We start from the raw sequence: 14692 nt of genomic DNA, 5'->3' as shown, positions 1-14692 counted from the left end.
CTGGTTGCACCAGCTAGGGATGGAAGTGGACTTTTAACCCGACTTAAACACGTCCATCCATCACAGAGAGCCGGCCAGTGCTGAGAGGTTAGGTTGCAGTTACAGGGCTGACACAGAGACCAAAGACAACGCTACAGCTGTGCCCTATAAATCTCCACATCTGACAGCAAGCCCAAAGCTTTTTCTCACTGCTTCCACCTGGTATGTATACAAACGGCCCAGTGTGGTACCAGACACAATGTGTTACTCCAAGATTGAGATCCCTATAACTCACTTGAACTAGATGAGAGCCACGTGAGTTCCAGTTCAGCTTATCTCATTCAACTAAAAACTAGTGCACTGCCCAGTGTAAACATGCCTGTTTGGAACGGGCTGTTTGTTTGACCTGGTGATGCTGGTTGCAGCTTTCTCTCTGAAACTCTCAAAGTGACCTGCAGTGATTGAGCCACAGCGAGTTAAGACCGACTGTAGGACTCAGTCAACAGAACCGTGAAGCTGCACCACCACTGCTGCACAAGGAGCGGTTCACCTGATTATTAAAAGGTCAGTGAAGCTCAACCAAGTATACAGAATCCAGAACTGGATAATCAGTTGTTGTTGGGAACGAGCTTATGTTATGAAAGTACTGTTGTTATGATCGACAACGCTAAATGCTAAAGAACGCTGGCCACCTGTTTATCTCAAAACGTATTAATATTGAACATTTTGCACCAAATTGCGAATTTCACCAAATTCAATAAAGCACTTTCTTGGGCCCATAACCTTAAACACACCAAGTATGAAGCTGATATGATGAACGGTTCTTGAGATATATGAGCCATATACACAGTTTTTCGTAATTAAATATAGCAGCAATTACAACTATTTTCTGAAACAAATTTGCCTTGACAGTTTACCAATAAACTGCATGTGATCTCTCAAATAGCCTGGCAATCAAATCCAGTTTCCCTTCCCAACTATGAAAAATTACCCATTCCCACTAATCTTAAAACTGCAGCTTCATCTCTGTAGCAGCCTCACTTGACCGGAGCTCTACCACACCTATATGTTTTGCCTACAGAATCTCATAATGTCATCCTCCTTCAATGGCCACCGGTAGCTGACAGCGTGTTATTCTTCCATCTATCCTGAATGGAGAAACCACTCCCAGTTGCCTGGAGCCTCCGATGAGTCTTTCATTAAAGCTACTGTCAGTTGTGTGGTCCATCTTTTCTTTCAGCCTTCTCAGGCTCTGAGGGCACTGCCAAATTGTTTAAGGATGGATGATCTGACAGGAGGGTCCACAGGAAATAGAAACATCCTTATCCATCACAAGGAATCCGTGGCACGCACACAGGCACAGACACAAAGAAACACAAATGGAGACATACACCCAAAGACAACACACATTCAAGCATGCATCCTGGGTACCTCTAGCATCACTTTGCCTGCTGAGTTTCTCAGGGCCCTGACCACACTGTCAAGAAAATGACTATGTGTACTTAGTATTGACTAGAAGTAGCTCAGTCTCATACAGCTCTCTATAGGGGCAATTTTTGGCCTTTATACAAAGGTCCTTATTTGTATTTAAGAGTGACACTGTTGAACATAGAGGGATTTGTTTGATACTCTGCATGCAAAGATAACCCACACATAAATATCGGTTACTAAATATGGCTGATTATTTTCATGAAGACCAATGAATTGTTCGCTGGGAAATCTTTGAAAATGTAAAAAATGCCTGTGATGTTAAAGAAACGGCAAGATTTAATAAATTCTTGAATATGTTTCATCAAGACCTATGAAATATAATCTTTAAAAAATGCCCTCTGTTGCAATGCTACAGAAAGAGATTACTAAAACCTGAATCAGTATCTGATCCACCGGAATGTGAGGGGCTCTTAGCTGGTCCATACAGCATCATGCAACCAAGTTTCGTAATAATCCGTCTTGCTTAAAAGCTAAATAAACAAAAAACATACTAGTGAAAACATCACGACCATGGTAGAGGAACTAATATTATATATTGATATTGGCAACTACTGCCAGTGCTTTGGTACTTTAACATAATAAAATCCTCATTAACTGTCTGTCTTGTGTTTATGCATCTATAAGCATGTGCGTTTGTTAGAATGGTCAACCAGAGGGATGGTAAACAGACTACAGGGGGAGCTCCCTGCTTTATACCCTTCTCGTCTTTTCCAAAGGCAACACAACACCACAGCACGTCTCCAAAAAGTAATTGATCTACATCCCCCATGCAGCAGGTTTCCATCGCCCACTGGATCTTTGTTCTGGTAAAGTCCCTTCTGATTTCGAAGAGAAATCAATCAAACTGGTAATATCTGTCTGTGGGGGAAATGTCTGGCCTCGTAATTTATTGCACTTCTTTTCCCAGAAGCTTAATTAGATGGATGACATCCAGTAGCAAACTATCAGTTACAAGTGTCGGATGCAAAACAGTAACAACAAGCCTGAGCTCCGCGCGTGTCATGTGGTTACTCGATCTTTTAGCGGTGAGAAATGACTGGCAGCGAGACCGTCACACCTTACTGTGGTCCCCAAAGAACGCTGCTCTAACTGAGGCCCAATCCACCATGACAGGTCAGGCGTGACCTTTAGACCTACAAGACATTACTGGAGCATCTGAGCATGTCAGCAGAGGAGGGTGGAGGCTCTGTGGATGTTTGGGGAGAAATAAGGGAGGAGGGATGCGGAGGGACGCTTCAAGGCTGAGCAGGGGGACGGCTAGAGGGGGTGGTGTCTTTGGGGGGGACTCGCAGAGGTCAAGCGGTGCTGGTGGTTATTAAAGAAGCCCCCATAAAATGCTCTCCGGTTCCATGATTACACTGTCAGGCTGTAAGTGAGGATGCATGGGGGAGGAAATGTAGAAGGATATCTCACACATGAAAGCCACATTTTTCTCGGAACGGGTCCTTTGAATGAGTGTAAAACAAAATGTGTGATTGAAATCCATAATTCACATGCGTGGCAGATATTTAAGGGATTGTAACAGTTTTCTGGTCATCCATTATCCATTGTAGAGAAACAGTAGATGGATGGATAGGGTGGGTATACCAGCCGCACTGGCCTGCAGACCTTATTTACTGTACGCTTCCATTTGAAACCCGAAACAACATTCTTCTTGTCGATGCTGACAGGTGAAAGTGTGACACATCCCCTCTTCAACAGTCATGAAGGACGTTGATAGGCAACCAAAGCCTCGGGCGATGGACGGCAGATTTTTTTCTTTTCCTTCTGTGAAATATAAATGCATGCAATCTATTCTGCTGTCAGAGGCCCATGATCCGCGGAAGGCAGTTTGACACGGTCACTGGGAAAGGGCTTTAGGCAAACAACCACGGAGAGACGCCATATGGACATGGAGTTAAAAAGTTATTTTTTCATTGCTGCAGTATGGGACAGGAGAGAACACAGTGGAAATGAAATCTAAACCCAACTAAGCTCCGGTGTTAATGCATCAGAATGATTAGGGCTGCAAAGACAGCTTGGTTTTTAACAGTTTAATCGAAATTCTAACTGCAATGACACAATTGGCTGACAACATGGTTTAACAAGATATCATGATCTCAACTCATAAAAAAACTGTTGTAGTGATGCTCGACTGTTTTTTCGAATAAAGCCATTATTCAGCTCAGATATTATTTTCCACTATTTTGGTAATGTCTTGTAGATATATGCTACAACTTTAATGAAGCCAAAGTCTTTGTTAAACCCATTTTAAACAAGACAGCCACATGAGTAGAGGTGTATTTTCAGATGAGATTTGAAGAATTTCTAAAAGATCTCTTCTATCTATAGTGCAAACTATACAAGCCAGTAGCCACACAGATTTAACTTCAACCTCTGCGCACCCTTTGGCCTGTATCTTCGATAACAAGTCTAAAACACTTGATGATGCTAAGGTGCACAAGGTTATCTCCCTAACATCTAATAGTGGCATTTGTTGCCAATAGGAAAATGAAAGAATGTGCAGCCTTAGAACCCTAACATAAAAAAATAGTGTATGCAGTGGCTGTCATTTAAAATAATAGTTTTCTATTACTAGTATACTACATACTATACTTTAAAATCCATTTCTTGATTTTCATCCATTTAAGGTGACGATGAACCGTAGACTGTCAAGGTACAGTACCTACAGTATGGCTTTTAGTTTTAACGCCCCCTCCTCATCCCCCATTATCTAAACGCGTGCTGTGCAGAACTCCTGGAAGATTTCTGCAAAGTGTCAGGGAGTTCACCGAGGAAAACGTGATATGTCGGGCTCTGGCTGTGTGGTGGCACTGTGGGACAGGCTAGTGTTTCTGCAGATGTGAAGGGCAGTTTGAGGACAGCTGGTGTTTCTGCTAGAAAAACAGGCTATAAATACAGAGAGAGCCAGCAGAAAGCCAGACCAAGTCCACTGGGAGAGAGACTCAACCTGTATGTGAGCACTTACAGAGACACTACAGCTCAAGCACTGAGGCCAGGGACGCTTCGTTGTTTAACTTTATTGGCACTGGAATCCATCTAAGTGCTCATATCCTGCATCTTTTACATTATTTATAGGCTGTGCTGATGCTATATTGTAACTCCGAGTCTCTATTCACACCCTATTCTCTGGCTTTATTTAAACACAGAGTTGTGGTCCAGTAAAATCACTTTAGCATCCCAGTAAAAACACCAGAACGGATTCAGGAGGACTTTCAAGGAAATGCATTCACACTTGTAGGTGTGGCCGTGTGGAGACTGATGTTGGCAGTTTGGCCGCAGAGTGTTTAAAACCACACGACAATGAAGGCCAACCACTGGTAGTATTTTTAATGATTACGCATTTTGAACACCCCAGGGAGAGGTGCGTTTAGGCTCGTGGGCTGGCATGTAGAGGCAGGGGGAATCGAGGGGGTTTGAACGCTGAATTGACTTTTCACAGCAGCACCCTCGGAAGTAATCAGTCATTTTGACTGGCGGTGTTTGTGTTACTGTTTACGCCTGTTCAGTGGCCCTCTGCCTCACGCATGTTCCACCCATGGACTGTATTCCGCAGAGCGTGTTCCCTCCTGCCTGGAGATTATGGTGTGATCTCTCACTGCAGAAGGAGGCCGTGCCGCTCGGTAAGGCGTGCGTCCTCCTTCTCCGCGGCGGGCTGATGTATACCTGTAACCAAATCCTCTAGCCTGTGCTTGGCAACGGACGCCACGCCGCCTTCGAGTCTACCAACACACATATCAGCGTGTCATTTCCCAATATCGCATCCTTGCTGCCTCAAGATAAGACAGTAATAGCAGAGGGAACGTCAGTCTTTAGGGTTGAGTGTCTCTGTTGGTGTTTTTTTAGTTGAATGAAAACATCTCCCTGCTTCCCTCTATAAACATTATTAAAAACAAAGTGTATCTCATTGGATGTCCACCCCCCCCTCGCCTGGTTTCCTGGAGGCAGGTCAGTCTATCTGCGGTGCCTGTGCACTCCCGCTGACTCTTATCGCTGCTCACTCCTCCCCCAAACCGGAACTGTCAACAAACAATCAGGCCAGGAAGAGAGGAGGTCACCTACACCGACATACTGATGGCACCCAGCGCCTCTGCCCCAGTAACGATATCCTAAAGAGAGAAATGGGCACGTAAAGAAGATAAAGACGACATATCCCACACTCGCACCGCGATATCTGTGGTGCTGTAAAAACAACATTATTTCGGCTTCATGCAGGCATGAGGGACATGATAAAGCGGGAAAAACGGTTTATGGCAGTAAAACAAAGGACAGAATAAATGGAGTTATAGAATTCTTTTTTATGATTCAATCATTCAGTACTCTCTACATATTTTATGGGTTTTTAATCTGATATACATAAATATTGTTACAATCTGTTAGCAGATCTGTAAAGCTGAGCTTAGCCACAGCGGCGGATGAGCTAAATGCAAATGTCCACCTGCTAACATGCTCTGCTAACATGCTCCCAATGAAAAGGACAACATGAAGATACTGAGCAGGTGTGGTATTTACTATGTTCACCCATAGGCTGTTTATAAAGATGGACTCTTGATCACCACCTGGTGGCTGGCTGCAATATGGATTATACATGCTGCCTCCTCCATGTTAATGGGTGGGACATGGACCAAACTCAAGAACAAAAGTATGCGTCAGTTCTAATCACAATGATCCAAATGTACATTTTTAACTGATTAACTGATCTAAAAATTATTACTTTTATCATTAGTAGTAGTAGTAGTAGTAAATGTAGTAGTATCAGCAGCAGCAACAGTTGTGGTAGAAGTAGCATTAAAACAAAAATAATAGCATAACCACTAAACACCCAAGGCGTTACAATCAAAATTGGAAGATTTCAAGTTTAAAACCCTTTCTATTCAGAGTACTTTTTTCTGCTTTATATCCACAAACAATCATATTGACAGCTGAGCTCTTGCCAGCCTTAGAAATCTGTCCTGTCACCTAGAAAATGCTCTGGCGACGGGCCATTACAGAAGAGTGCCTTTATTCCGACTGTGTCACTGGCTGATCTGTCTAAGCCCGGTGGGGTCGACTCACTTGATTGACATTGCCGGCACAATGCTGATCTCCACCACTCGCTGCTCGCTCTCAGTCTGTCAAGGACAATTACAGGGCTACACAGCTGCCATTCAGCAAAGCACTGCTACATGTATCCAATACGAACAAGCCAAGCACGGAGAGGTGGCAAAGCTGCAGAATAGAGAGAAGATACTTCAACAGCAAAATGTTGTCTGGCGCACAACAAACTGCTGATTGGTGTCAAAATGACCATTTGGGGAAAGGGCTGCTGCTGAGCAGGAGAAGTAGAAGAAAAGGGGATTTTTATCATTTCTAATCATTAGGCTCAACTTTAGTTTAAAAAATCCACTAGTATGGCACCTAGTAGCAAGGGCAATCCATGCAGTATCTCCTCGGAAATTGTTAACAAATATCAAAGCATGCATTGTACTCTATTTACTAAGTATGATATTGCAATATCTTTAGAAATCTGGGATATCTATTGAGTATTTTTTGCATTAACCTGATGACAGACAAGCCAACCAGCCGACAAACAGAACAGTGTACAGAGGCAAACATTTTTTTTTTTTTGATTTTTCTTCTTTTCAATCTCTTGGCCAAATCTTTGTGCATATGGATGATTACAAGTTTATTCATATATTTAGAATCCTTTCACATGAGAGATAAAGCTGGATAACACAGTGACCCCTGGAGACCACATATTTCCTGGCTCAATGGTCATAAAGCCTAAATTGATTTTCAATTTATATTCCTTTCTGTGTGGTGGCCTCACAAGCTGCAGCTTCTGATGGTCTTTATCTGTTTATCTTCTCATATTCAGCTGCATGTTCATTCTGCTGTGCTGGTAATCACAGCATAACCCACAATAACCATTACTACACAACACGGCACTATTGTGATATGTGATAAGGACTGTACAGTAATTACAGAGTCATGAATGAACACTGTTTATTCACCTTCCCACAGACAATGATTCATAACGACATGGGCTACCAGGCTTCTTTTTCTCTGGCAAACTTTAAAGTATGACCTTAGAAACACAAAAGGAACATTTCAGAAACACCGCTCATATACTGGAGATATACAAATATGATTACATGCAAAATGCTTGTTAATTCATAAACAGCCTGGATGAATGGAAGGTGGTGAATAGAAAATGAAAAAAAAGAATAAAAAACACAAACAGCAACATGTAGGCGAGTGTAATCAGTCAAACTTGCACTCAGCGACACACCAACAGTTTAGAGTAGTAGTGATACTGCAGGAATGTTGGAATAGTGGTGCCACGGTATCAATAATGCAAAAGACTGTATCATGATGTATTTGCAATTTCAATAACATATTCTAAACCGAGTGTCGGACACAGGCACATAACTTAATGGAAAATAGAGAAAATACAAATTCTAACTACTGAAAACTCAAACACACTTTTCATGTACTGGTGGTGGAAACTCATTTACATTATGAGAAACACATTCATAGGAAAACATGTGTGTCCTGATAATAGACAAACTTATGACCGGATCCATCTCACTGCCCATTAAACCTAAGTCTGGATTTTAAAAAGCCTTCATTTTTAAATCAATGCATTCATCTTTCAAAAGATATATATTTGATTAGCTGTGTTTTAATATAAACCACTTCCTAAATAATAAATCCCTATATGAATTAAAATAAATTAAAATGCAATAGCTCAAACAGTGAACAACAAAATGTGTATGTTATATACAAAAATATTAGTGGCATTCATAATTTTCAAAGTTGTTTGATAAGAACAATATGAACACAATACATTCCTAGATAGATTGTTGGAACCTATACAGCTCCACAATGCAAAGAGTTAACGATGAAATTAAATTCCATGTAAAATATGGATGTTGGTACGATGACAGGTCGGCAGGTTCACTTGCAGGAGGCCCGACACTACAGCTTTCCCTCCATACCCTTGAGGAAGGCATTACCCTTTGTAACAACTATGCCATATAAAAATACCTGCTGGGTAACAGAAAAAGTGTGATGGTTTGTATGAAAAGCTCATGCAATAGATAATGATAGTCAGGGATGATAATTACAAATGTGCCATCCTGTTAAGTTGTCATTGCCTGTGCAGCTTGTAACCTCAGGTCCTGTTCTATCTTGCAGCGCCTCTCCCTCCACAGTTTGAGATGTTTGTACCTGTCCTCCATGAGAGGATCCTTTCACAGCAAGCCGGTGCTTCCCTCCCAACGTGCACCCAACCCAAACCCAGATAACTCAAAGCGAGGCCCTGTAATCAAAGTCCCCGCTGTGTTTATGGCCCAGTGAATCAGGGGCATGGACAGATTTACCCATGGGCCTCCGAAGACCTGTTCCCAGCATCTCGCTGACAAGAACAGACACAACCCCCTGCTAATCACAGCTGAGGCAGGCATCAGTGATGGATGGCTTCTGCCAACAGCGGCACCTCACCTAACCCGATGCAGCGCTGGCATATTCTCTCCCGATTTTTACCAATAATCAAGCTAATATTGAGACTGGAGAGCAGAACACAGGGGGAAGTTTAGCAGCTACTTGGTATTTGAAGCCGTGGCATCCTCAAGCAGCAGAGCAGCAGACTTCTTGCCACCTGTTATGAGAGCAGTCCCACATGGTGCGTTTTGGCCGGTTAATGTTCACACTCGTCACTGGTGAGACTCTCTGCTCAGAAGTAGTGGACACTAACACACACTTCTGCTGATCGATGCTCATTCTGTGCGTCACACGAGGGAGTTGGAAGCACTTTCCTTGCTCTTCACTCTTTTTTACCATCTTCTCCTTTTTCCTGCTCCTCTCCCTTTATCTCAGCCTTTAGTCTCGACGGGTTCTTCCCATTAGCCCCTCTGCCTGACTACCACTCTGCAGGAGTCTCCTTTTAAATCAGACCGTGGGGTGAATATAGCCTGAGGCCTTGAGGGACCGCATCCTCGCCATATCCATCTTCCACCTGGAAACTGGGAATCAAATGTCCTTGGAAGAAACTCATTACTGTAGTATTCCTCTGTGGCACTAAATTGTGATTGGAAGGATACTGAATTTCTTATCAAGTTTTCAGCAGAGCAAAGAGGCATGGAGAGATGCATACCATGTCTCCTAGATTAATCTGGGCTCGGCTGATTCCGGCAAGTGACAGAGGCGGGCGTCAAACTGCTGCTGCACAGAGGAGATGATAAACACAGGATGCAACGCACAGAGACTCTCACCGACCCACAATATGGCAATGTTTACACTTGCTGCAAGCCATTTACTGGAGCTCCTGTCTTGCATAATCAGTGTTTAATTCAATCCTCTGTAGTGTGTATCACCTGATAAAATTAGGATCCAAACAAGCAGAACAAACTGCGGGAATTTGCTGCTATCGTGAAATGACTGCCAATGAATATCCAAAGTGAGCGATAGATTTTTTTAATGTAGACAGAAGTTTACCATTTTAGGGCAATTATAAATGGCGTGAGTCAGTCTCAAGTTTAACCAACTTTATATGAAACATGAGAACTTGAACATACAGTGTGATAAGAACTGGCTGGAATGACAGAAACCATCCTTGAGAAAAATGTATTAGATGTGTTCTAGGTCTTTGCTGAATCCACTAACATGGAGGAGGTGGAATTTAAAAAAGTGAGGTAAATTTATTTACTATACTTCAGCCAACCACCAGGGGGAGATCGAGATTCTTTGACTTCAGCTCATTCAAGCATGCAACAATGTGATATTTGTCTACAGACAAACATACAGTTCAAAACTATAAAAAAAACTATGGATATGAATGGAGCTGTTGTTTATATCGTCACAGCTGTATTTGCAGAGAAATTCTAAGATAATGTCTTTCTTTCGAGCAATGTTCTTAAAAATGTATTATCAGTTATTTAGTTTTGGTTTTTAATTATTAAATAACAAAAAAAATGTATCTTCTCTCAATCTATTCTGAAATGGAAGTGTTAAATAGGCTTAGATTTGGATGAAGTGACATATTGTTTGCAATTGGATTGTAAATATCACAACCAGTTAGAATAGAGTTGAACTTAAACGGAAACGGCTGCAAGGCATCATTGTCAACAAGGAGAATAATCTGTCAATAACTGAAAATAATTTACAGCTAAGTATTGCAATTCCAAACAATAAAAGGATTTGCTTCTGTCCATGACAAACTATTTGTAATGTGGCGGCCGGCTCCCTAATTGGACCCAGCGGCTAATCGATGTGATTTCTGACCAATTGCCAATGAGTCACCATACAACAACAGTACTGACCATCATAAATTTACAGGAGTATCAATACACAGAGCTCAAATGATATATTTACTGTACGTCCGTGCGCATCAATTTGAACTCTGTTGATACAGTGTATTGATCTGCTGAGGCCCTGAGGGATATTAAAAGCCTCTTTCAGGTACGCTCACGTCGTCATTTGGCCAAAGGCCCATATGCAGTGTGACATCTGCCCGAGGAGGATGCTGTGGTTTGAGATTCAGGGAAGACGAGCTGCCAGCCCATTCATCTGTATCATATTACGAACGTGTCCTTCCCATGAGAGCCTGGCCCACGCCGTCATCCAGGATGCTCAGGTGTTGCTCCACTATCATTAGTGGTCAGTGTTTCTGGGAAGAACAGCCCAGGCAGCAAGGGAATGCAGGGAATGGCAGCGGCACGCAGCTGAAGGGGTTGCTGTTTAGAATGGCTCATGTTTTCCACCTCTTGGGTAGGGGCCATGGATCGCTATGCAATCATCGCTCTTTGTTATATGTGCTGCGACTTGGCTGCTGTGCTTTGAGGGGGACGGGGGGGCGGGGGGCGGGGTGAGAGACGAGAAGAGGCTGCCGGAACAGACAGAGTCCAGATAGGCAGGCTGGAGAAAACCCAGAGAAAAATTAAAGTAGCTGAACATCAAGAGCTTCTGGTGAGAGACATTGGCTGATGAGGGGTTACACTGCACATTTTCAGGCAGCGGAACCTTAATGGATTCACAAATTAGTCGTTGCTTTTAGGAGGCTTCTTTGAACAAGCAAAAAAAAAGGCAGAGGTGACCCAAAAATCAAGGAAGAGACTCAGTAAAACAACTGAAGAAAACATCATTAATTAAAAGTGGAGAGGGTTGAATTCAAGTTGAAGCATCGTTCACTTCGGTCGGTGCCAAAATAATATGATTATCATCTCAAAAGAAGGAGAAAAAAAAAGCATATGAAGGAGCGGAGGAGCACTGAGTACAAGTGCAACTTTTTTCTGACAGATTTATTAGAGGGCATGCACTCTGAAGTAATGAAACAGAGAAGCTTGCTTTTTATTTACTTGCGCTATGATTTATAACTTGGCAGATACCTTTTCCATAACTGCATGCAACACTTTTCTTTCTTTTTTCTTTCCCCTTCAGCCCGGTCAATTGACGACATGATGACTGATAAACTGTGAGGTCATTATAACGTTCATTTGAATGTTGAGATCATTTCTCTGTAAAGAGTTCTGCTATCACCAAATGGTATCAGTGACACTGCTGCTCTGCTGAGACAGAACATATATGTCATATTAGGCTGCTTCTGTCTGATGCTTCACCAAGAAAAACATCAGGCACACTGTGAGTTATCTTCTGTGTCCTTGAGTAAAACATTTTGAGGGTTTAAAGCGCTGGAAAAAAAAGGTTGATAAAATGTCTTGGAAAGGACATAAAGGACTTTAATAACATAAACTGAGCAGGAGAAGTGGATTGAGATATCAGAACCTGGCTGATAGACTGTTTTGAAACAAAGACGGACATATTAACAGATGGGAGAATATATAAATGTTCTACAACAAGTTATCTCATTTGTTAAAATTTGTTCAAGTTGCTTATGCCTGAGGTTAAGCGGCATAAAGAGTGATACAGTTATAATTTTCCCATCAACACCCAAGCTTTAAATAGCACTTGCACCCATATGAGCGGTCATGGGTGTGTAGGTCGTAAAATGAGGTGTGGTCAGGTGCATTGTTGGCACATTGTTATATCGATGCAGTGAGAACAGATTGTGCGTTTGACCAAGAAAAACCTGTTCTGACGCCAGTGGCCCATTATTCCACTGTTAGTTTAAGGACATGTTATCAACATCGTCATATGAAGCCACAAAAGCGGGTTCATAACATGAATACACTTTGCTTTTGCTCACACACACACACACACACACACACACACACACACACACACACACACACACACACACACACACACACACACACACACACACACACACACACACACACACACACACACACACACACACACACACACACACACACACACACACACACACACACACACCTTGTGTGCAAAGTGAAACTGTATCCTCTGCAGAGAAGCATTCTCTATTACTGCCTTTTAAAAGCAGTCTGGCGAGGTGCAAACACACCTGGCCTTTAAAGTGAATTGGAGTTGGCACTGACAATTATTGCATGTTATCCCCAAAACACACCCATGATTAAACCAGACACTAAGTATAACCCTTTGAAACACGTGCCTGGCACAGAAAACTTTGTTTTTATGACATTAAACTAACAAAAAGTTAATTTGGACACGCCCTCAATGCACTTGCAACACGTGCTTTGGACCCTTACACTATATATCAAACACTGATTGTACTATAAGAAAAACTGATAAATACATAAAATACATTTGAATTACAGACTGGTAGAGCTTATTCACTCAGGAAATTAAACTATAGTTACACATTTTTAAATATCCTACAAGGAACTTTAAATTTCCGTTGACTTTGGTGCCTCTGTAGTCAAGAGTGCAAGAGTGGTTGTAAAAACCTCGGTCCAGACAGCGTGAGCATTCGTTTTGGAAGGAGTAAAAAAAAATAGAGATGTATCAAGTTCAAGACACACACCCTAAAAACAGCATGGCTCCGCAGCTCTCTTTGGATTGTGTTAGTGTACTGATACAACATGAAACAGGGACTGCATCAGTTTACATCCTCTCGTTAGACCACTGTCTGCTCCGAATACAAACTGTGAAAGAGCTGTAGCTGTAGCTCGTCCATTTTATTGTCCAGGGATTGAACATTCCCGAGGAAAATGCTCGGTAGCGGGCAAACAAACAAGAAAAACCGTAATAAACATAAAACTGCGTAGTGCATGCAGAGGCAGTGTCAGTGCGACCTTTCTCTACGGCGCACCATATATACCATCAAGATATAGGGGCTTCAAGTTAGCTGGAATATCAAACCCTGCCATTACCCACAGCTGTTTGCAGGGTGCAAAGCGTTGAGGTAATGTATCGTCATTCTCATTCTGATCTCATCTATCTTGTTTGTAAGAGGAACAGACTCGGGAGCGCTGGTCTGTACAGGTCAGTGTTTAGCCTGTTTCTGTTTCCTGTCCCTCCACATAAACATACAGGCTTTTCCAGCGTGACTGCAACTAAATCGTAGCTCTGACATCGTGGGAAACCCGTCCCGGCGACAGACATCTAGAATACTTTATAGAAAATGCCAATTTTCTCCCAGATTTTTCCAATTTGCTGTTGAAGTTCATAAAAAGGCAACAATTATAAAATAACAAGTTTCATGAGTAGCTAAAAAACTTCCTGTAGTTGACTTCAGAAAATACAGCAGCAGTCCTTGTGAGGCTTGTGTTCAGTTGGTGGTGGGATGGAGAGCAGAGGTTTATTTGAACAGCACAAGATGTGGCCTGTATCTAAATGAAGGGCTTACTGGCGGCAGCGGAACAGCCTCCGGTTGTAAGCCGAGTGTCCTCTGTCTGAACCTAATATTCATGATCCCTCTATGTCCTCCTCTCACCGGCTGAATCTCAAGATAGTATTGGAAATCTGAGAGTCACGGAAGACAGACTGCAGAACTCAATATCTTTCATGTTTTTATTAAACACGACTAAATGATAAATTATGTATAATCCCTAACATATCGGGCCGCAAATATTTTGCCCAGCTGCAAAATAAAAAAAATAATCCAAAATATCCACATCAACAAAGAACTCACGATAAAAGCCACAGCATGGGCACGCTGCAATTATAATCAGCACAGTCCATACAGAGCAGTAACAGGACACACATTAATATAGCCGTAAAAAATGTTACCACACGGCTCCGAGTGCTATAGCACACTGAGCATAAATGTCACAAGCAAATAAAGGAGCCCCGCCACTTCCCCTGTAGGATTATGGAAAAGCCTGTTCAAATATCTAAA

General features: G+C 42.2%; 1 long non-coding RNA gene across 1 annotated transcript; it reads left to right on the top strand.

Moving 5' to 3' along the window:
- Positions 1 to 376: 376 nt before the first annotated feature.
- On the top strand, positions 377 to 10914 carry LOC133961987 (uncharacterized). The gene is made up of 2 exons (XR_009922064.1): positions 377 to 543; positions 8650 to 10914. It is a non-coding gene; the product is annotated as an uncharacterized LOC133961987 (long non-coding RNA).
- The last annotated feature ends 3778 nt before the right edge of the window (positions 10915 to 14692 follow it).

Source organism: Platichthys flesus, chromosome 10 (genome assembly GCF_949316205.1).
Source record: "Platichthys flesus chromosome 10, fPlaFle2.1, whole genome shotgun sequence".
In the NCBI taxonomy this organism is placed as follows: Eukaryota; Metazoa; Chordata; class Actinopteri; order Pleuronectiformes; family Pleuronectidae; genus Platichthys; species Platichthys flesus.
The sequence above is the reverse complement of the archived record's forward strand: the minus strand, read 5'-3'. Positions and strand labels throughout refer to the sequence as shown.